Source organism: Ornithorhynchus anatinus, chromosome 2, assembly GCF_004115215.2.
Source record: "Ornithorhynchus anatinus isolate Pmale09 chromosome 2, mOrnAna1.pri.v4, whole genome shotgun sequence".
NCBI lineage: Eukaryota > Metazoa > Chordata > Mammalia > Monotremata > Ornithorhynchidae > Ornithorhynchus > Ornithorhynchus anatinus.
The window spans coordinates 47,905,913-47,926,658 of NC_041729.1; the positions used below are offsets into that span (position 1 = coordinate 47,905,913).

Consider the following 20,746-nt stretch of genomic DNA (forward strand, 5'->3'; position numbering starts at 1 on the left):
ACGGAATCCTTTAACTCCTAGGCCTGTGTTCTTTGTAGTACTACTAATGATGACTATTTAAGCGCTTATATGTGCCAAGCATCATTCCAAGAGCTGGGGTAGTTACAAGGTAATCAGGTTGTCCCAAATAGGGCTCACGGTCTTACTCCCCATTTTACAAACGAGGTAACTGAGGCACAGAGAAGTTGTGATTTGCCCAGTCACACAGCTAAGTGGCAGAGCAGATGTAGAACCCATGACCTCTGACTCTCATGCCTGTGGTCTTTCCACTAAACCACCATCCTTGTAAACTTTCATTCATTCACTCATTCAATAGTATTTATTGAGCACTTACTATGTGCGGAGCACTGTACTAAGCGCTTGGAATGTGCATTTCGGCAACAGAGACGGTCCCTGCCCAATGATGGGCTCACAATCTAATCGGGGGAGACAGATGGCAGAGCAAAACAGAAGGAAACAAAAACAAGACAACATTATCACGATAAATAGAATCAAGGGGAGGTACATCTCATTAACAAATAGGGTAATAAACAATAATAGGGTACTTTACACTGTGGCCGGCCACTGTCAACTTCTCAGGTCCAGTTTGCCAGTAGAAATCACTTCCACTGAGCTTAAATGGTACCTGCTTTTTCTGAATAGAGAGTTTGCCAGAAGTTCGGGCAGGAGACTCATATCGCAGATACTTATCTGTTGGACAAGCAGCGTGGCTCGGTGGAAAGAGCACGGGCTTTGGACTCAGAGGTCATGGGTTCGAATCGCGGCTCTGCCACTTGTCAACTGTGTGACTGTGGGCAAGTCACTTCTCTGTGCCCCAGTGACCTCATCTGTAAAATGGGGATGAAGACTGTGAGCCCCACGTGGGGCAACCCGATTCCCCCGTGTCTACCCCAGCGCTTAGAACAGTGTTCTGCACAGAGTGAGCGCTTAACAAATACCAACATTATTGTTACATGGCTAAACCTCTCCATTACATTTGGTACCTTTGAAACAAGATTGTGAGTAATGTCAGCCGTGGATACTTGTAGCTGTTATTTTTCTTCACTAAAGCAGCTTTTCCTGGTGCAGTGGAAGTCATTCAATAGTATTTATTGAGCGCTTACTATGTGCAGAGCACTGTACTAAGCGCTTGGAATGGACAATTCGGCAACAGAGAAAATCCCTGTCCACCGACGGGCTCACAGTCTAATCAGGGGAGATGGACAAAAACAAGACAACATAATCATGATAAATGGAATCAAGGGGATGGACACCTCATTAAAGTAAATAGGGTGATAAAAATATATCCAAACGAGCACAGTGCTGAGGGGAGGGGGAGGAGCAGAGGGAAAGGGGGCTTCAAACCTTCTTTTCCAGGCGAAGTCTCAACATTCCTGGGAGCTTTTAGGAAAAACTACTGGGAGAGGAAGTAGGCGATACTATCTTATAATACTTAAAGCGATTAAAATTGAATATGAGGATCGATGATCACTTTAAAACATTTACTCACTAAGTTCCATCCAGTGGTCAGTTTTTAGAGCAATTCTGCCACAGATGGAGTTATTTGACCTCAAGTGGATTCGGAAAGGCAATTTTGGATAGCTTAAACTGTTCACCGTGCTGAGCTCCCAGTAATCTGCTTTATTAGTGACTGCTTGCGATCTGGAGAACAAGGGAGGCACTGATGGGTTTTACCTGAGACAGGTGATTGCAAGGCCCGCGGGAGGGGAGCAGGGAGGGAGGTGTGGCCTTCTCTCCTCGTTCTCCCGGGCCTGAGCCAATCGAGGACTCACGCAGAGCCACGGGGGCGAAGCCTAAGGCAGGTAAAAGGCGATTTCTTTTTGAATCGCGAAAGCACGAGGGACAGAAGCAAAGGAGGAAGAAGCACGGGGAGAGAGGGAAGCAGTGGGGAAAGAAGCACGCCGAGTAGAAGCAGGAGAGCAGCCTTGCGGCACCAGTGGCCAGTGTCTCCAAGATTTTCGCCCAATCTTTTGCAGTGGGATGAAGAACGGACTCCTGTGACCAGCAGACTGGTAGTGGACCCTTGGTGGAGTGAGTTTGTGTATGTGTCATTCTCTTGCTCGGTGGCTAAACTAAGTGGAAAAAAAAACAAAACCACCTTTTCACAGTGGCTCAGTGGAAAGAGCCCGGGCTTGAGAGTCTAGAGGTTACGGGTTTGAATCCTGGCTCTGCCACTTAGTGTGTGACTGTGGGCAAGTCGTTTAACTGCTCTGTGCCTCAGTTACCTCATCTGTAAAATGGGGATAAAGACGGTGAGCCTCACGAGGGACAATCTGATTACCTTGAAATCAGAACAGTGCCCTGCACATAGTAAGTGCTTAACAAATACCAACATTATTATTATATTATTATAATTATTATTAACCCTGGTGGTGTGCTCTGATTCCCTATGTTTCACTGAGGCTGCCCAGGTTCAGGAAAGACTTGGTATGAGTTATTACTTTATTTTGTTTGTCAAATGAACAGTAGTATTTAGGCCGAAAGAGAAAGCCTCTAAGATGATATTTGTACTTTAGCACTATAAAGGATATACCTTTTTGCAGGCTCTGAATGGGAATTCAATGTACTTTTTTTTAAAAAAAAGATGGGACTATAGAAGGTTACAAACAGGAAGCCATGGTGGTCCTTTGCTGTGGGAGGGGAAAAAACCCCTGTAGAAAAAATGATATTTATTGAATGCTTACTCTGCATAGAGCACTCTACTAAGTGATTGAGCCCAGCAGAGTTGCTAAATGCTTAATGTAGTTCTCTGCACACAGTAAGCACCATTGGTTGGCAGAAATGATCCCTGCCCTCTAGAAGTTTACCAAAAATAGTTTGGAAGCACCGCACAAGGTTTTACGATTGATTTGTGAAGTCAGCCCTTAGTATAGTGCTCAGTCAATACCATTAATTGATAAATGTCTCTAAGATAGGTGGTCCTTTTGAAAGAGTGGATGACAGTCAATCACTTCTGATTTTGTTAGCCAAGGTTAAATATTTCCCACCTTTTCCACGTCAGACATGGGTCTTTGGTCACTTTTGTTCAATTCTCTGGTACTAACAAAATTTGAAGTTGTTGGAGGCTGTTTCTGGAAGTTTCATAAATAGAAATCACAAAATCCTCTTCTTGTAGAAGCCTCTCTTTTTTCATCAATGATTCTTAGGCACTTTACTGACTTGAGTGTTTTTTTGGTAGAAATGCTTCCCTGCCTCCTCTTTCTCCTTCCTCCCCCCACGTTATTTTCTACGGTGAGACAGATATCCTTCAGAGTGATTTCTATCGTGTTTAGAAGCTCCACCTCCCGTTATCTCCCATTAGCTTCACCATTATCTATTCCTTAGCTGGGAAGACACGTTTTGTACTGACACCATTTTCATACTCTTCTAGTAATAATAGCAAGTAAGCGCTCAATAAATATGATTGAATGAATTTATTAAGCACTTGCTGGGTGGAGAGCATCGGGAGAGCTGCCGGAATATACAGCCCCTCGTAATATGACAACCTCTAAAAGAAAGTGACCGGGAAGGCAAACACGTAACCGGCGTACATGATCACTTCAACTGGTTTCCAACGCACGCGTGAACTAGATGGGTTCCAGCTTTCTAAAGGGTGAGGAAGGCCACTCCCATGGATTTAGCTAACGGGTTATCGCACAGATTCTTGAGCAGGAAAGGCACCCAGGAGGAGATAATTTACCCATCCCTTGGAGCCAGAAAGGGGCTCCCTTTGCTCCCTCCCAGCAGACCCGAGTCCCCAAGTCTCAGTCTTAAGTGAGTCCCAGTCCATTCAGGGCTTGTTATTGGCCCCCACGGACCAGCCAAAGGGAGATGCTCAGGGGGCGAGGTGGCTTTTTGGGACTGTGGCTGCTGGAAACTGCTCAACCACTTCATCCCTATCCCAAGCCACGACTAGCTGGTCCTGCAGTAGCCCAGGATGGCAGTGGCTTCAACTTGGGGCCAGATGCAGCCCCAACTGTGAAAGCAGGAGATGGAGTGTGCTGCTTTTTTTTAACTTTTTAATTATTAGGACATAATGCTCTTTATTTACTTGACTCAGTTGTCTGGTTGCTTTCAGGTATTTGTCAAGGGCTTGGTATGTGTCAAATGCCTTTCTAAGCTCTGGTGTAACTATAAGTTTATTAGGTCAGATGCAGTCCCCGTACTATGCGGGGCTCACAGTCTAAGTAGGAGGGAGAATAGTTATTTTAATTCCCATTTTACAGTGGAGGAAAGAGGCACGGGGAACTTAAGCGACTTGCCCAAGTTTCCGCAGTCATGGTCAGGTGTGATCAATTCTCCGGGATTTAGGGTTAGGGTTGGAATTAAAACTCGGGTTCTCCAGCTCACAGGTCTGTGTTCTCTCCACTAGGCCACATTGCTTCTCTTTCTAGGGGAAGCAGGATGGCCTTGTGGATAGAGTACAGGCCTGGGAATCAGAGGACCTGAGCTCTAATGCCGGCTCCGCCACTTGTCTGCCGTGTGACCTTGGGCAAGTCACGTAACTTCTCTGTACCTCAGTCATCTCATCTATAAAATGGGGATTAAGACTGAGCCCCATGTGGGATGGGGACTGTGTCCATTTTGTTTATCTTTTGTCTACCCCGATGTTTAGAACAGTGTTTGGCACATAGAGAAGCCGTGTAGCTCAGGGGAAAGAGCCCAGGCTTCGGAGTCAGAGATCATGGGTTCAAATTCCGGCTCAGCCACTTGTCAGCTGTGAAATTTGGGCAAGTCATGTAACTGCTCTGTGCCTAAGTTTACCTCATCTGTGAAATGGGGATAAAGAGTGTGAGCCCCAGATGGGACAACCTGATCACCTTGTATCCCCCCAGCGCTTAGAACAGTGCTTTGCTCATAGTAAGTGCTTAATAAATGTCATTATGGGAAGCAGCATGGCTCAGTGGGAAGAGCCCGGGCTTGGGAGAGGTCATGGGTTCGAATCCCAGCTCTGCCGCTTGTGAGCTGTGTGACTTTGGGCAAGTCACTTCACTTCTCTGTGCCTCAGTTCCCTCATCTGTAAAACGGGGATGAAGACTGTGAGCCCCACGTGGGACAACCTGATTATCTTGTATCTATCCCAGCGCTGAGAACAGTGCTCGGCACATAGTAAGCGCTTAGTAATGATGGTATTTGTTAAGCGTTTAACAAATACTACTCTTATTATTATTCTCTTTTTACCCCCTCCTTCCTTGCCACTGTTTGCTGTTCCCTGAGTTAACCCCAGCATTCCAAATGACAAATTTAGCTGCTCTGGAACTAGACAATGATAGTTCACATGGGAATTTATTGCTGTGACTAGGCGTGAGAAATCTATCTTATTTCAGAAAGTAAGGAAGGATAACCAAGTCTGGAACAGTAGGGACTCGCAGAGACATGGCAGATGAGTTGATGTATTCCCCAGAAAAACATCCAGGTGGATGCCATCGCTGGTTATTTAACATCATCCCTATTAGCCTCCTCCAACCTTGGTGAAAAACTGTAGTCTCTGGAGAGCGGTAACTGTATCTGATCCCATTATCTTTTGTCTATCCTAGTGCTTAAGCACCTATACAGTGCTCAAATATAATTGAGGGGTCTGCCTAGTCCTCAGTTTAGTTCACATGGGTCTATGACCTGAACCGTTTACCCTTCCCGATCTGTATTTTCAGGAGGAAGTTTAACGTCCAGGGTCAGCCAAGCCAGCTAGAGCTTTGCCCTTAGATACACCTCATTCCATCTTGTGTTGCCCCGCAAGGTAATGACCCTTTTTGTTAGAACGATGGTTGGATTAAAAGGAAATTGTTAGGATAAGAGAGTCCTCCCTCCAGGCTGTTGGAAACTCTTAAAGGAACTTGGCAATATTTCTAAAGTAGTCTGTCCTTTTGGGAAGGAGAGCTACTTCTTCAGTGTCCAGCTCTTCAGTTTCTTGTGTAAAATGGGAATTAAATCCCACTCCTTCTTAAACGTGAGCCCCAAACGGAACAGGGATTGTGTCCAGTTAGATCAGTTTTATCTATCCCAGCTCTCAGAACAGTGCTTGACACAGAGTAAGGGTTTAACAATAATAGATCTAATGCATGTTGCTGAGGCAAAAAAAAAAAAATCCACTCTGGTCAGTGGCACCCATTGATCTCAGTGGAGATTTTTGCATACTTAGAGACCCCCCGCCGCCTCTCCCTTCAAAGGAGCGCCTTCCTGAATCATTTTCCAGAATCAATCGTTTAATGAGCACTTAGTGTGCAGAGCACTGTGCTAAGTGCCTTAGAGAGTTCAATACCATAAAGTAGATGAGATCCCTGCCCACAACTCTTCCTGCTGTCGAAGTAGGACTAGGCTTTGGTAGTGATTTGGTAGCCTAGCTCTGGGAGTCTTGGGAGCTGCGAGCTTTTTGTTCCCTTTGTTTGAACAGTAAAAAGCCCTTCCCCATAGGTTTTTTTTTTTTTTTTTTTTTCTAGTGGTATTTCAATGCTTACTATTTGCCAAGGCACTGTACTAAACTCTGGGGTAGATACAAATTAACCAGATTGGACATAATCCCTGTTGCATATTGCATTCACAGTCTGAAACCCCATTTTACAGATGAGGTAACTGAAGCACAGAGAGTGAAGTGACTTGCTCAACTTCACACCGCAGACAAGTGGTGGAGCTGGGATTCGAACCTAGGTCCTTCTGATCCCAGATCTGGGCTCTAACCACTAGGATATGCTGCTTCTCTATGGTTCTAATTGTTTACCATCCCAAGGATGGAATGATTAGGGAGCTGAATGCTGAACTGAGGAGACTTCCTATTTGAGTCCAGGAAGTCAAGCGATTTGCCTCTGTGGACTTGGAAAGCAATTCTGATAAAAATCCAGCTGCCAGGCTCTCACATGGGCTCTCTCTCTCCCTAAGATTGACCATCTCTAACCCCCCCCCTTTTTTTATGATACTTAAGTGCTTACTATGTGCCAGGCACTGTACTAGGTGCTGGGGTAGATAAAAGCTAATCAGGTTGGACACAGCCTATGTCCCACATGAGGTGCTCAGTCTTTATCCCCATTTTACAGATAACTGAGGCCTAGGTAAGTGACTTTTCTGAGGTCACAGCAGACGTGAGGCCGAGTCAGGATAAGAACCCAGGGCCTTCTGACTCCCAAGCCTTTGCTCTATCCACCAGGTGACTCCACTTCTCATGTGAAAGTGCCTGGCACATAGTAAGTGCTTAACAAATACCATCATCACTATCGCTTGTCCCTGTGCCCACCAGGCCCGGCAGATCTCATGAGTTCGAATCCCAGCTCTGCCTCCTGTCAGCTGTGTGACTATGGGCAAGTCACTTAACTTCTCTGTGCCTCAGTTACCTCATCTGTAAAATGAGCATGAAGACTGTGAGCCCCACGTGGGACAACCTGATTCCCCTGTGTCTACCCCAGCGCTTAGAACAGTGCTCTGCACATAGTAAGCGCTTAACAAATACCAACATTATTATTATTATTATTAGATCTGTGCTCCTGGGACATCTCAAGTGGTGTCAGTATGTTCCTCTTTAGGAAAATCCTCTGTCCCGTCCGTCCTTGACATATCTGGATCCCTTAGCAGGAAATAGCTATTTTCTACAGCAGACTGTTTCCTTGCAAAGGATGTGTTTATTAGGAAGCACTGCTGAGAGTGGCTGAAGATTTCCCAAGCCCAGACTGGTTCTTCTCCACTCGTGTGTAATCACTAAGTTTCAAACCCCTGGGTAAATATAGACAGAAGAAGACTCTGGGGAAACACAAATGCGTGCGGCAGAAGATATTACGGGGGACGCCTACCTGGTGAAGACCAGCACCGGGAGGCGGAGCTGCGGATTCCTACAAGAAAGTGGGTGGTGGTCCTGAGAGAGACATCCCTTTGGCCGCATCTTTCCGCTGTTGGACCTTTTCCCCAGAAAAAGGAAAGTGGAGGACGTAAGGTGCAGGAAATCGCTACGGTGTGGAACGGGCTTCCACCAGCAGCTGAAGTTTCCAAAAACCAAGCTGAACCAAAATACGCTTTGATTGCCGACTTTCTTCCTACAGTCTCCTTCCTTCACTAAAAATAAAGGTCCTGTCTTTAGTTCAGCGGAGATGGGCTGATTAGGCATGACATTCAGACAAACATGTTTGGAATAAATATTCAAATGAATGATGCTTATTAACTGTAGTGTGGCTTATTTATCTCGCATTAGTTAGCATAACAACGGGGTTTGACAAGGGATGGGTTTTTCACTTCTGTGTCTTATTAAAGAACAATAGATCATTAGAAAAAAGTGCAGATGTGAGCAGTGTATTTTCCAGACTAGGTGTAATTAGAGCGTGCATTATTATGATATTGTTTTGTTTATCGTTCCGCTGATTGAGATGCATGTGGGAGCCCAGCTGGGCTCCGTGGAGAGATTCTGGTGCGGATGTCAAGAAGTTACCCTCTCTTCCCTCTCCGGTGGCAGAGAGAAGAGCGCAGAACATGTAGGGGAACTGCGGTAGACTTGACCTTCTCCGAGAACCCCCTGCTGCTTCAGAAAGAGAGGTGAGGTCTCGTCGTATACCCTCCACGTTCAAACATTAGCAAAGTGGATGACTCTTCTTAGTACTGGTGTCTTTTTTGTGATGAGATCGTTCTATCATCAATCACTGGGCTGTCTGGGACTATATGTATTATTGTATTTAAGTGCTCACTATGTGCAAAACACTGTTCAAAGTGCTGGAAGGAGACCAGGCATTGAATCCCCATTTTACAGATGAGGAAACTGAGGCACGGGTGTTAAACGATTCGCCCAAGGTCACACTGCAGGCAAGAGGCAGAGCTGGGATTAGAACTCGGGTCTCCTGCCTCCCAGGCTCTTTCTACTAGGCCCTGCTGCTCCTCAGCATGGTGGTGATGGTGGTGGGGCCTATGGGACAGGGGCCAGCTGGCTGTGGGACTTGTCTGGACCACCTGTGACTGGTCGCTGATCTCTTGGGCCTTTTTCTTAGTTCCCAGAGTTGGCTATAGGCTCGATGACTTCTGCAGTTGCCCTGGGACAGAAAAGGATAAGATGCATGTGACAGGCACCCAAATATCAGAAGAGAAGACACAGGCACTCCAGCAGCACAATCCCTTTGTCTCTCTTATGGGCTCTTTAACTTTGAAGACAAATGTGTGTGCAAGACCTAGCTTTTCCCTCGCAAACCTCACTGGTCTGTTAGGGAGTCTGAACTATGTTCCCGATGGTCAGAATCCATAGGCACGAGATCTTTTATTTGCATAAAAATATATCAGTAAAATTCAAAGAATTCCATAGATGCCGCCTCAGCTGTCTTCACTTGTGTTGATTAGGGCTAAATACAGGAGGCCTCATCTAGGGGAGGAAAGTTCCAGGTTGACTTTAGGGTCCTCCCTTTGGCGAGACAGGATGTGCCTCTTTCATTTTACTTTTATCTCCAGGTGGGCAGAAAAGCAGGTGCCTAGGATTGACTTTGAGTGGCAGGCTGAATGCAGTTTTCTGTAGTGTGTTTCCCCCCTCAGGGCAGTGGAAACTGTTTTTACTGATAACTCCTAGACTGATTCTCCGACTTCCTTCATCGTGACTTTCTTTCTGGTGCAGTCAACGGGCTGTGTTCAAGGATCAGACTCTGGATTTCTTTGGTTTTTTTTTTTTATTATTTCCAGGATGCTTTTGGAGGTAGGAAAACTACATTTGGGAGGGGGTAGCGGGAAAAGGATCGAGAAAGATTATCCCTTGTCTCCACTTAAAGCACACTTTGTGGCCACGCTCATTTGATTCTTTGCTGGAGTCGTTAGAATACTTTTGTCAGGGAAAGAGGTGGCTTTTGTGTGGCTCATCCCAACTGCCTTGGGGTCTTCACCAGGCAAGACAGATACAGAAGAAACAAACACAGGGAAATTCCGGTAGGGCGATTCCATCCAAGTTCAGTCTTATTCAAGAGCCGAACCAATATTCTGAAATAGCAGGGAGGACTATGCACCGGTGAATGCTAATCATATGCCGTCGGTGCCCCTGTTGATTTTTCTAGGATTGCTGAATTGACTGAGCAATTGACAAAAGTTCCTCTAATGTATTAGCCCTCAGCTTGCCTGCAGTTTAGTGCAAACCATTACCTGTCATTTGAGTTTGATAAGATGCAGCTGCCAAGCTGACTAAATGAGAGTAAACCCGGGAAAGTGGCACCTTTCGAAGGGAGATCAATGACGCTTTTGTTAGAGGTAGGTTTCCACTGCGCGGGGGAAGGCTGGGACACGGGCTCCGGCGTAGCGATCTCCAAGTTCGGAGCTGCTCTGTGGCATTTCTCCTGAGGGAGTGGGAGGCCCAGCTGAGCCCTTCCTGTAGCTATTTCCACTGATGAAAATCAATTTTGAGGGCCAGAGAAACAGCTGCTAATAAAATGAGCAACCCTTTGTTTTTAATGAGCTGCAATATTGTGGAATTGCAAGGTGATGTTACAGACAAACTGGATCAGAAGCAGAACTCTTGGGCTGCCATCTCCCCCCCCCCCCCAACCTTTTGAAGATTTGCAGCTATTTTAGAGTCTCTTTTACTGCTCCTTATTACAGCATTCTACTTCTGTAACTGGAGGGAAGGGGAAGGGGAGGGGAGGGAAAGGCTTATACTGTAGGAGGTTAGTGTCTTCTCCCAATAAGCTTTGTGAGAGCTTCTGTGAGTCCCTGTAGACTATGAGTTCAGTGTGGGCAAGGAATCTCACCATTTGTTGTTGTATTGTACTTTCCCAAGCGTTTAGTACAGTACTCTGCACACAGTAAGTGCTTAAATATTAATGAATGAATGCCTTATCAGTGATTCTGCAAAGAATTTCCAAGAAGCCTTGTAGAGTTGGGTAGGAGAAGGTGGACCAAGTCATTAAGATCTTGATTATCGTTCAGCCATTGCCTTTTCACACCAGTCCATCTCCTGCTTTCCAAAGCAAATCTTTCTGTGCTTTTTTTTTTAAAGCTCCAGGCAATTAGAGATTTCCCAGATGTCTGAGTTGCCTAGAAAAACTTGTGCAGATATTGGTCTGGGCCAGGCAGGCAACTCCAAAGAGCCTCATCAGCCAGGACAGTCGGCTCAAATTGTCTTGACACATGACCTCTTAATGTAGGCCTTGGATGATCAGGAATAGCTACCCTCCTATCATCCTGATGTCTTTCAACTAACTAGAAGCAGAATGGCCTAGTGGATAGAGCATAAGCCTGGGCATCAGAAGGACCTGAGTTCTAATCACGGCTCTGCCGCTTGTCTGCTGTGTGACCTTGGGCAAGTCGCATCACTTCTCTGGGCCTGTTACCTCATCTGTAAAAGGGGGATTGAGAATGTGAGCCCCATGTGGGACAGGGACTATGTCCAATCTGATTATCTAGAACACATAGTAAGGACTTTACAAGTACTGTAATTATTATTATTATTGTTCTCAGAGCTCATTTCTCCTCAAGATGCTTTCCTTTTCCACGGTCACACCTGGAGCCTTTGCCTTCACCCTGACCTCACTTGCCTAGGTTGAGGGAAGGAGGGAGTGCCCAGTCCTCATCACATGAATGTGTTGTCCCCTTCTTTTGGCATAAATTTAGGGGTGCCGTCTGGGTTTTGATTAGTCATGCTCATCAGAAAGTATTTGCTACTTGGTTTTTCCCCCCCAAATCATTTTACACATTTTTGTAACATACTGACCTGGGGGGAGGGAGGGGTGTCCTCGATGTGGTAAACATGGTGATCAACTGTCAGAGGAGCCCATTACCAAAGAGATTCAGCAGAGTTCTTCAAACACTCACCCTCACTCAAACTGGGGGACAGAGTTGTGTGGGTCGCAGGTAATAATAATGATTGTGGTTTTTAAGCACTTACTATGTGCCAGATACGGTACTAAGCAGTGGGGTAGATAAAAGGTAATCAGATTGGACACAATCCCTGTTCCACACAGGGCTCATAGCCTTAATCCCCAATTTTACAGATGAGGTAATTGAATCATAGAGGGATTAAGTGATTTGCCCCAGGTCACCCAGCAGAAAAGTAACAGAGCCAGAATTAGAACCCAGGTCCTTCTGACTCCCAGCCTATGCTCTATCCACCAGACCACACTGCTTTGAGACCCTGTTCTCTCTTTAGAACATGAGGGTGGCTCCTGGAAGCTAGCTATCTCTTCAGCAAAGAGGGTTGGGAGGAAAGGGACACTCTCTGCTCATCAAAGGAGAAGGCAAGTTTAGTTTCAGCTGAAACCTATGGGAGATTCTATATGACCAGCTGTGAACGAAGGGGAGTGAGAGGCACGAAGAACAGGGGAAGCTTGATGAGGTAGAAGAAAGAATGGTTATTCATTCCAGAGCTGGGGGGACGGGGGATATTGAAGGCACGGCTCGTCCCTCTAGACTGTAAGCTTGCTGTGGGCAGAGGAAGTCTCTGGTATATGATACTCTCCCAGTTGCTTAGTACAGTGCTCTGCGCATCGTAAGTGCTCAAATACTTTTGAAGCAGTCGTGATTACAAGGTTGCTGCCTCTTCTTAGAGGAAGGAAAAAGGAATGAAGAAATCTGGAGTCTACGTCCTATACCGGCCATCTCTCAAGGCTCCAGAGGCCTACGGGTCAACAGATCGGCCCCAAGGACCCACATAATGACCAAAATGCTCATTATTGGGAATAAGATTGAGAATTGAGAATAACAGTGATGGTGTTCCATAAGTGTTGTTTATTGTGCCACAGGGATAAGACCAATCCTAGATAGACGGAGTCTCTGGTAAGTTCAGGAAAATATTACCCTAAGGAAAGGACAGGGTACTCTGCCGTTTCCCTGATCTGTAATTTATTTTAACGTGCTGCCCTCTCTAGGCTTATGTTCCCTGTGGACAGGGATTGTATCTACCAACTCTACTGTCCCAAGTGCTCTGTAATAATAATGTTGGTATTTGTTAAGCGCTTACTATGTGTAGAGCACTGTTCTAAGCCCTGGGGTAGATAGAGGGTCATCAGGTTGTCTCACGTGAGGCTCACGGTTAATCCCCATTTTACAGATGAGGTAACTGAGAAGAGAAGGAAGTGAAGTGAAGTGACTTGCCCACAGTCACACAGCTGACAAGTGGCAGTGCTGGGATTCGAACCCACGACCAGTCTCTTGTTCTTCTAATTAGCTCAGGGGTGTGGGCAAATACCACTTTATTTAGCCCGCAAGGTGGTCAGCGGCTGTGGCCCGGAGTATCCCAATGGCCTGGCAATGGGGAAGGCCTATGGCATATGTGATGTGCCCATCTTGAGCAGATGGCAGCTTGGCCAAACAAAAAATGGAGTCCAAGCCATGGGCCTTTCACAGTTTGAGTTTCCCTGTAGCAGCGGGGCTGTGGGATGTGAGCTGGGCCCCGTTGATCGTGGGTGGCTCTGGTTTACTGCCCTTAGGACCTTGAACTTAGGGAAAGAGAATGGAGGTCCTTCTCCCTCTCACTTCTTCAGGGCCCTGAAAAGGAGGCAGGAATGTGGAGTCAGGGTGAAGAGGGTCTTCCCCAGAGCTAGAGAAGGCAGGAAGGAGAGTAGCCTAATGGAAACAGCATGGGAATCAAGCAGTAATAATAATAATAGCAATAATGATACTTGTTAAGTGCTTACTATGTGCCAAGCACTGGGATAGATGTGGGTAATCAGGTTGGACACAGTCCCTGTCTCATATGGGGCTCAAATCTTAATCCTCATTTTACAGTTGAGGTAACTGAGTCGCGGAGAAGTTAAGTGACTTGCCCAAATGCACACAGCAGACAAATGGCGAAGGAGGGATTAGAACCTAGGTCCTTCTGACTTGCAGCGTGGCTCAGTGGAAAGAGCCCGGGCTTGGGAGTCAGAGGGCAGGGGTTCGAATCCCAGCTCCGCCACTTGTCAGCTGTGTGACTGTGGCCAAGTCACTTCACTTCTCTATGCCTCAGTGACCTCCTCTGTAAAATGGGGATGAAGACTGTGAGCCTCATGTGGGACAACCTGATTACCCTGTATCTACCCCAGCGCTTAGAACAGTGCTCTGCACATAGTAAGCGCTTAACAAATACCATCATTATTATTGCAGGTCTGTGCCCTGTCCACTAAGCCATGCTTTCATCTGGATTCCAATTCCAGTTCTGCCACAAGCCTGCTGGGTGACTTTGGAGAGGTCATTTAATATAACTGGCATTTAAGTGCTTACTAGATGGCAAAACCTATGCTAAGTGCTGTAGTAGATACAAATTTAGCAGTTTAGACACAGTCCCTGTCTCACGTGGGGCTCACAGTCTGAGGGAGGGTGAATGGGTACTGAATCCCCATTTTAAAGATGAGGAAATTGAGGCACAGGAAAGTTGAGTGACTTGGCCAAGGCCACACAGCAGGGAAGTGGCAGAGCCAGGAACAGAACCCCCAGGTCCTCTGACTCTAAGGTCCATGGGCTTTCCACGAGGCTACGCTCTTTCACTCCTCTGTGCCTCAGTTTCTTCATCTGTAAAATGGGGAAAAAGTACTCTTTTCTTATATTGTGAACCCCATGTGAGAAAGCTATGCCTGAGATGATCTTGTTATCTACCCAGCCACTCGGCACATAGTAAACTCTTACTGAGTGCCATTTTTTAAAAATGGCATTTATTAAGCACTGTGTGCCAAACACTGTACTAAGAGCTGGAGTAGATAAGTTAATCAGATTGGAGACAATCCATGTCCCACATGGTGCTCACACTTAATCCCCATTTGAAAGATGGGATAACTGAGGCCCAGACCAGTTGTGATTTGCCCTGGGTCACATAGTAGTCAAATGGAAGAGCGGGGGTTAGAACCTAAATCTTTCTGACTCCCAGGCTGGTGCTCTAACCATTAATAATAATAATGTTGGTATTTAAGCACTTACTATGTGCAGAGCGCTGTTCTAAGTGCTGGGGGAGATACAGGGTCATCAGGTTGTCCCACATGAGGCTCACAGTCTTAATCCCCATTTTACAGAGGAGGTCACTGAGGCACAGAGAAGTGAAGTGACTTGCCCACAGTCACACAGCTGACAAGTGGCGGAGCTGGGATTCGAACCCATGGCCCCTGACTCGCAAGCCCGGGCTCTTTCCACTGAGCCACGCTGCTTCTCTAATAATGTTGGTATTTGTTAAGCGCTTACTACATGCAGAGCACTGTTCTAAGCACTGGGGGAGATACAGGGTCATCAGATTGTCCCACGTGAGGCTCACAATCTTCATCCCCATTGTACAGCTGAGGGAACTGAGGCCCAGTGAAGTGACTTGCCCACCGTCACACAGCGGAGAAGGGGCGGAGCTGGGATTTGAACCCGTGACCTCTGACTCTCAAGCCGGGGCTCATTCCACTGAGTCCCGCAGCCTCTAGACCATGAGGCTTCCCTTGTTTTTATATCCTTCCTGCTCTGCACGTAAGTGGCCAGTAGATACAATTGATTGATTAATGGATATCCTTCCTCTACCAGCACTCTGGGAGCGGAGGCCCAGCGTGCCCCCTCTGCTCCCCCTGGGCCCCCCAGGCTAAGATAGCGATCATGGCATCTCTGAGAATCCCTAGGATTTCTGCATTTTTAAGCTGAAAAGCCAGGCTATAAACTCCTCTTCCCCCTTATTTAGAGATTTGGGGCAGGGATTCCATTTACTCCAGGTGCTTTGCCGTTCTTCATCCCCGTAATGGCTCTCCTCACTTTCCCAAGGATTGGTAGGTAATATACGGAAATAGTCTCTGAAATGGGAAGAGATGGACTTGAATATATTGCCCTAGGCAACTGCGTCACAATGAAGCGGGCTTGCCAAACTTGCTATGGGGCTACCTTGTCTTTGATCAGATGTTCTTCAAACTTTGACCTCAAAAGGGTGTCTTGGGGTGCTGGGACTGAAAAGGATTCTCATAAAGGATTTTAAAGGCCTGGAAAAATACCCCCACACAAAATTTTGAATGTTGTCTAGGTATTTAATCTTTCCCTCCTTTACTTAGTATTAAGGTACTTGTTAAGCACTTACTATGAGCCCATCTTCTAGAATGTGAGCCCATTGTTGGGCGGGGATCGTCTCTCTCTGTTGCCAAATTGTATTTTCCAAGTGCTTCGTACAGTGCTCTGCACACAGGAAGCGCGCAATAAATACTATTGAATGAACGCTATGTGCCAAGCTCTATACTGAGCACTGGGGTAGAATACAAGGTAATCAGTCGGAGACAGTCCCTGTTCCATCTGGGGTTTACGGTCTAGGTAGGAGGAAATAGGATTTAATCCCCATTTTACAGATGAGGGGACTGAGGCACAGAGAAGTTAAGTGACTTGCCCAAGGTAATACAGCAGACAAGTGGCAGAGCTGGGATTAGGACCCAGGTCCTCCGACTCCCAGACCCGTGTTCTTTCCATGAGGCCATACTTTACCCAACTATTCTTCATAACATTTAGCTTTACTTTGGAACTTGACGTAGGAATGCTGCTGATTAAGCTTCTTTGGCCAGAACTGATATTACTTTTCCAGATATGAAAGGCTGGTGTTTGTGGTCGATCAGTTCATGAGTCTTCTGAATATTTTATTGAACCAGTCTTGAATGCTTCCTAGTGAAGAATTTAGAGTCTCTTTCCAGTTATTGGCAGTGAGATTTAATAATAAGGGTGGTAGTTAAGCGCTTACTTTGTGCCAGGCACTGTATTAAGCGCTGGGGTGGGTACAAGCAAATCGGGTTGGGCACAGTCCCAGCCCCACATGGGGCTCACAGTTTCATTCCCCATTTTTCAGATGAGGTAACTGGGATGAATTTAAAATCCTCCCAGATGTTGCTGACTAACGCATGCTGGGATATGGGGGTTTTTTTTGTTGTTGTTTGGTTTTTTTTTCCCCACAGGTTGGGCCTAACTTTGCCCTTCCTCTTCCCAACTTCTGACTAATTTGATTTCTGGATTTTTTTAGGGGTGGTGGGGGTTTCTCTCCCTATTCATTCAATCTTATTTATTGAGCGCTTCCTGTGCGCAGACCACTGTACTAAATGCTTGGAAAGTACAATTCAGCAACGAAGAGAGGCAATCTCTGCTCACAACGGGGTTCACAGTCTAGAAGAGGGGGACGACAGATGTGAAAACAAGTAAACAGACATTAATAGCATCTGTATAAATAGAATTATAGATATATACACATCAAAACAAGTAAACAGGCATTACTTCCAGGCTTGCCGTCTGTCTCGGGAGCTTTCCCCTCCCCACATTAGGGACCCCTCTGCTCTTTTCCCCAGCTACTGGGAAGGGGGCTCTTTTATACGCAAGGGGACTGAGCTTATTGCAAAAGTTGCAGTGACTTTGGTATGAGCCTGACAGCTGATGCACCCTAGCTGCAGTGGGTGAGGGGCTCCCACTTTTCCATTTAAGCATTGATAGGGAAGATCCCACTTGATAGCCTCCCTCTGATTTTGAGCTTCTGCATCTTTCTGACATAGCTCTTCAATCATATTTATTGCGTGCTTATTGTGAGTAAAGCACCATACTAAACGCTCGAGAGAGTATAATCGAGTCGGTAGACACGTTCCCTGCCCTCAAGGAACTAACAGTCTAGAGGGGGAGAAGGGCAATATAAATACATTACAGATATGTATCTAAGTGCTGTGGAGTTGATGGTGGGGTGAAGAAAGGATGCAAAGAAAAGTGCAAAGTATGATGAACAGAGTGGGAGAAGAGAAATGAGCGTTTAGTTGAGGAAGGCCTCTTGGAGGAGATGTGATGGGGAGAGTGATGGTCTGTCTGCTATGAACGGGGAGGGTGTTCCAGGCCAGTGGCAGGGTGTGAGTGAGAGGGTTTATAGAAGGTAGATGAGATCAAGGTAAGGTGAGTAGTTTGGCATTAGATGAGTGCAGTGTGAAGGCTATTTTGTAGTAGGAAATCAGAGAGGTAGGATAGGGAATAAGATGATTGAGTGATTTAAAGCCAATGGTAAGGAGTTTGGGCTTTTTTTTAGTTTTTTATTTGTGGAAGTAGATGGGCTACTACTGGTGGTTCTTGAGGAATGGGGAAACATGGGGTGAACAGTTTGGTAGAAAAATGATCCAGTCAAGTGAAGTATGGACTGAAGTGGGGAGAGACGTGAGACAGGGTAGATCATTAAGGAGGCTGAAGCCAAAATCAAGGTGGGATAGGATAAGTGCTTTGGTTAATGTGGAAGCAGTTTGGATGGAGAGGAAAGGGAGGATTTTAGCAATGTTGTGAAGGTTGAACTGATGGGATTTGGTGGCAGATTGAAAATATGAGTCAAATGAGAGGGATGATTTGAGGATAATACCAAGGTTAGAGGTTTGTGAGACAGGGAAGTTGGTAGTGCAGTCTATAGTGATGGGAAAGTCAGGGAGAGGACAGGGTTTGGTTGAGAAGATGAGTTTTGTTCTGATCATGTTTGGTTCGAGGTGTTGGGAAACCCAAGTTAGAGATGCCCTGAAAGCAGGAGGAAATAGAAAACTGCAGAGAAGCAGAAAGATAATTTTTTGTGGTGTGGATACTTTTTGGCATTTCAATCAATGGTATTTATTGAGGGCTTACTTTGTGCTTGGGAAATTACAGTATAACGGAGTTGGTAAACATGATTCCTGCCTACAAGGAACATAAAGTATGCGGAGTCTTAAACAAGAGCTTCCAAGCCTGTTTCTGTGGCCTCCAGTTAATGGGGGGAGGTCAATATTGTTTGGGGAGAACAGTGTGTAATTTATTTTAACATGGCCTAATGGATAGAGCATAGGCTGGGAGTCAGAAGGATCTGGGGTCTAATCTTGGCTCCACCACTTGTCTGCTGTGTGACCTTGGCACATAGTAAGCACTGAACAAATTCCATATGTTCCAAAGTGCCTGGGAGGTATCAGAAGATAGTGTATCCAAGTGGCAGAAAGTTAGTCTGGCACTGCCTCATGCAGGAAGTGAATTTTTAGAAAGATTCTGAAGAGCGGGTAAGGACACTGTTTGGAGAAGCCGAAATGGGGATCGGGGGGATGTTCCAGGCAGAGGGAACCCCCGTGGTCAAGGACCCACATCTTTCTGCCTGTGCTTTCAGTTGCAAACAGCTAAGGATCTTAAGGGCCTTTTCCACCTACCCCACCATTGGAAAGCTTGAAATTATGGGAGCTTTTTACTTTGAATCCTCACCTTAAACCTATTTGCTCAGGGAAATTGGGCTAGAAACCAGACAAGTACTCCAAACAGCTTAGCCCTGAAGGTCACTGGCTCTTGTAAGCTTCCCTACTACCTGCAAGGTCACAGTCTACTTGGAAGAAAAAAGTCATGATACAGCCAGGTTGTGATCCTTGAAAGTGCGGATGTGTCAAGAATGGTTGCATTTTGAGGTATGTTTTTTCATAGATTTGCAAATAAATAGGGGTTCATTCAAAAACCTCTGGGGGGAAAAAACATTTTTGTAATTGCTTTATGTGCTACATATTGTGAAATTAAATATCACTATTGTTTAGTCTTTGTTAAAGGGATCAAAGCATAATATCACAACATTAACCAAATGAATAGTAATATGATTATGTGTCTTTGCAAGAAGCTGCAAAAGACACTTTGAGTAGTGCTCTCAGCCTTAGGGAGGAGTTTGTCCAATTTTAAATTGAACAGCAGCTTTCTTGTCTTAATAAGGTGCCTTGTAATGGGTCAACTTGCCCTGAACACCTCTGAACTCCTCTCTCCATCGGTGTCTTCTTCAATCATTCTTAAAAATGCATCAGCTTTCTTTAAAATTGACACAAGAATTTTTAATCCCTACATTTGAGTTGGTGGAGAGGAGACTGTAATTTCTTAATCCGTTTGGGCATCTTGCAGTTATGTATTGGATTGTCCAGGTATCAAATAGTAATAGCTGAAGGGAATGCATCTACCAACCCTGTTATACTGTACTCTGCCAAGCTCTCACTACAGTGCTCTGCACACAGTAAGCGCTCAGTGGATATGATTGATTGTGGGAAGGCTGAAACCTGGGGTCAGGTATCAAGCCATAATTGAATATCACTGGGTGACTGTAGCCTGGGACAGGCTTCTACAGTCAAGGCGTGAATGTTAAGGAGGAGATTACCTACTTTTAGGAATCTGTTTTGAGTAATTGCCTCTCCTACCAGCTTTGTGTGCTTTCTGCCTTCCCTTTCGATCTCCTCCTGATGCACAACCCCCAAAGTATCCAACAATTAGAGAAGCAGTGTGACCTGATGGAAGGAGCACGGGGCTGAGAGTCAGAGGTCCTGGATTCTAATCCCAGCTCTGCTAATTGCTTGCTGTGTGACCTTGGGCAAGTCACTTGGCCTCTCTGAGGCTCAGTTCCCTCAGCTGAAAAATGCAGATTCAATACCTGTTCCTCCTCCTACTTAGACTGTGAGCCCCAGGTGGGACAGGGACTGCGACCAACCTAATTAACTTGTACCTACTCCAGTGTTTAGATAAGTATTTGACACACAGTACTTAACAAATATCAAAAAAATCCCACCAAAACCCCAAACCCAAAAACAACGGTCATGGCTGGGCTCCTGTAACTCGGACCGGCCATTCCTCCCTCTTTGCCCCGCTCCTTCATTCAAACCTGCCCTGTGGCTGCTTCCTGTCGATCATCCATTCCACCTTCCCAGATTTATAATATAGAAACTGCTATTTTGGGTTACCTGTGCCTGTCTTCGCTGTTGCTGCAGGGAAGAGAGTCGGCGGCACCTTGGATTCCCATAGCATTATTCCTCCAGGGAACTCAAAGTGTATCCATTTCTATTACTTCAGTTGATACTCCCAAATCCTTCTCAGGCCCAGAATAATGCTGTTCCTGCTTATACCGACCCTGATGACGACAGAAAGGAAGAGCAGGGATTACCAT

At 45.9% G+C, this 20,746-nt stretch overlaps 1 long non-coding RNA gene across 1 annotated transcript in view; it reads left to right on the forward strand.

Annotated features, from left to right (window-relative positions):
• The first annotated feature begins 1,763 nt into the window (after positions 1-1,763).
• Positions 1,764-20,746, forward strand: part of LOC103165721 — a 70,971-nt gene continuing 51,988 nt past the window's right edge. Inside the window, exons 1-2 of the long non-coding RNA XR_484651.2 lie at positions 1,764-2,041; positions 8,408-8,487. This is a non-coding gene — a long non-coding RNA (uncharacterized LOC103165721). The remainder of the gene's footprint in view (positions 2,042-8,407; positions 8,488-20,746) is intronic.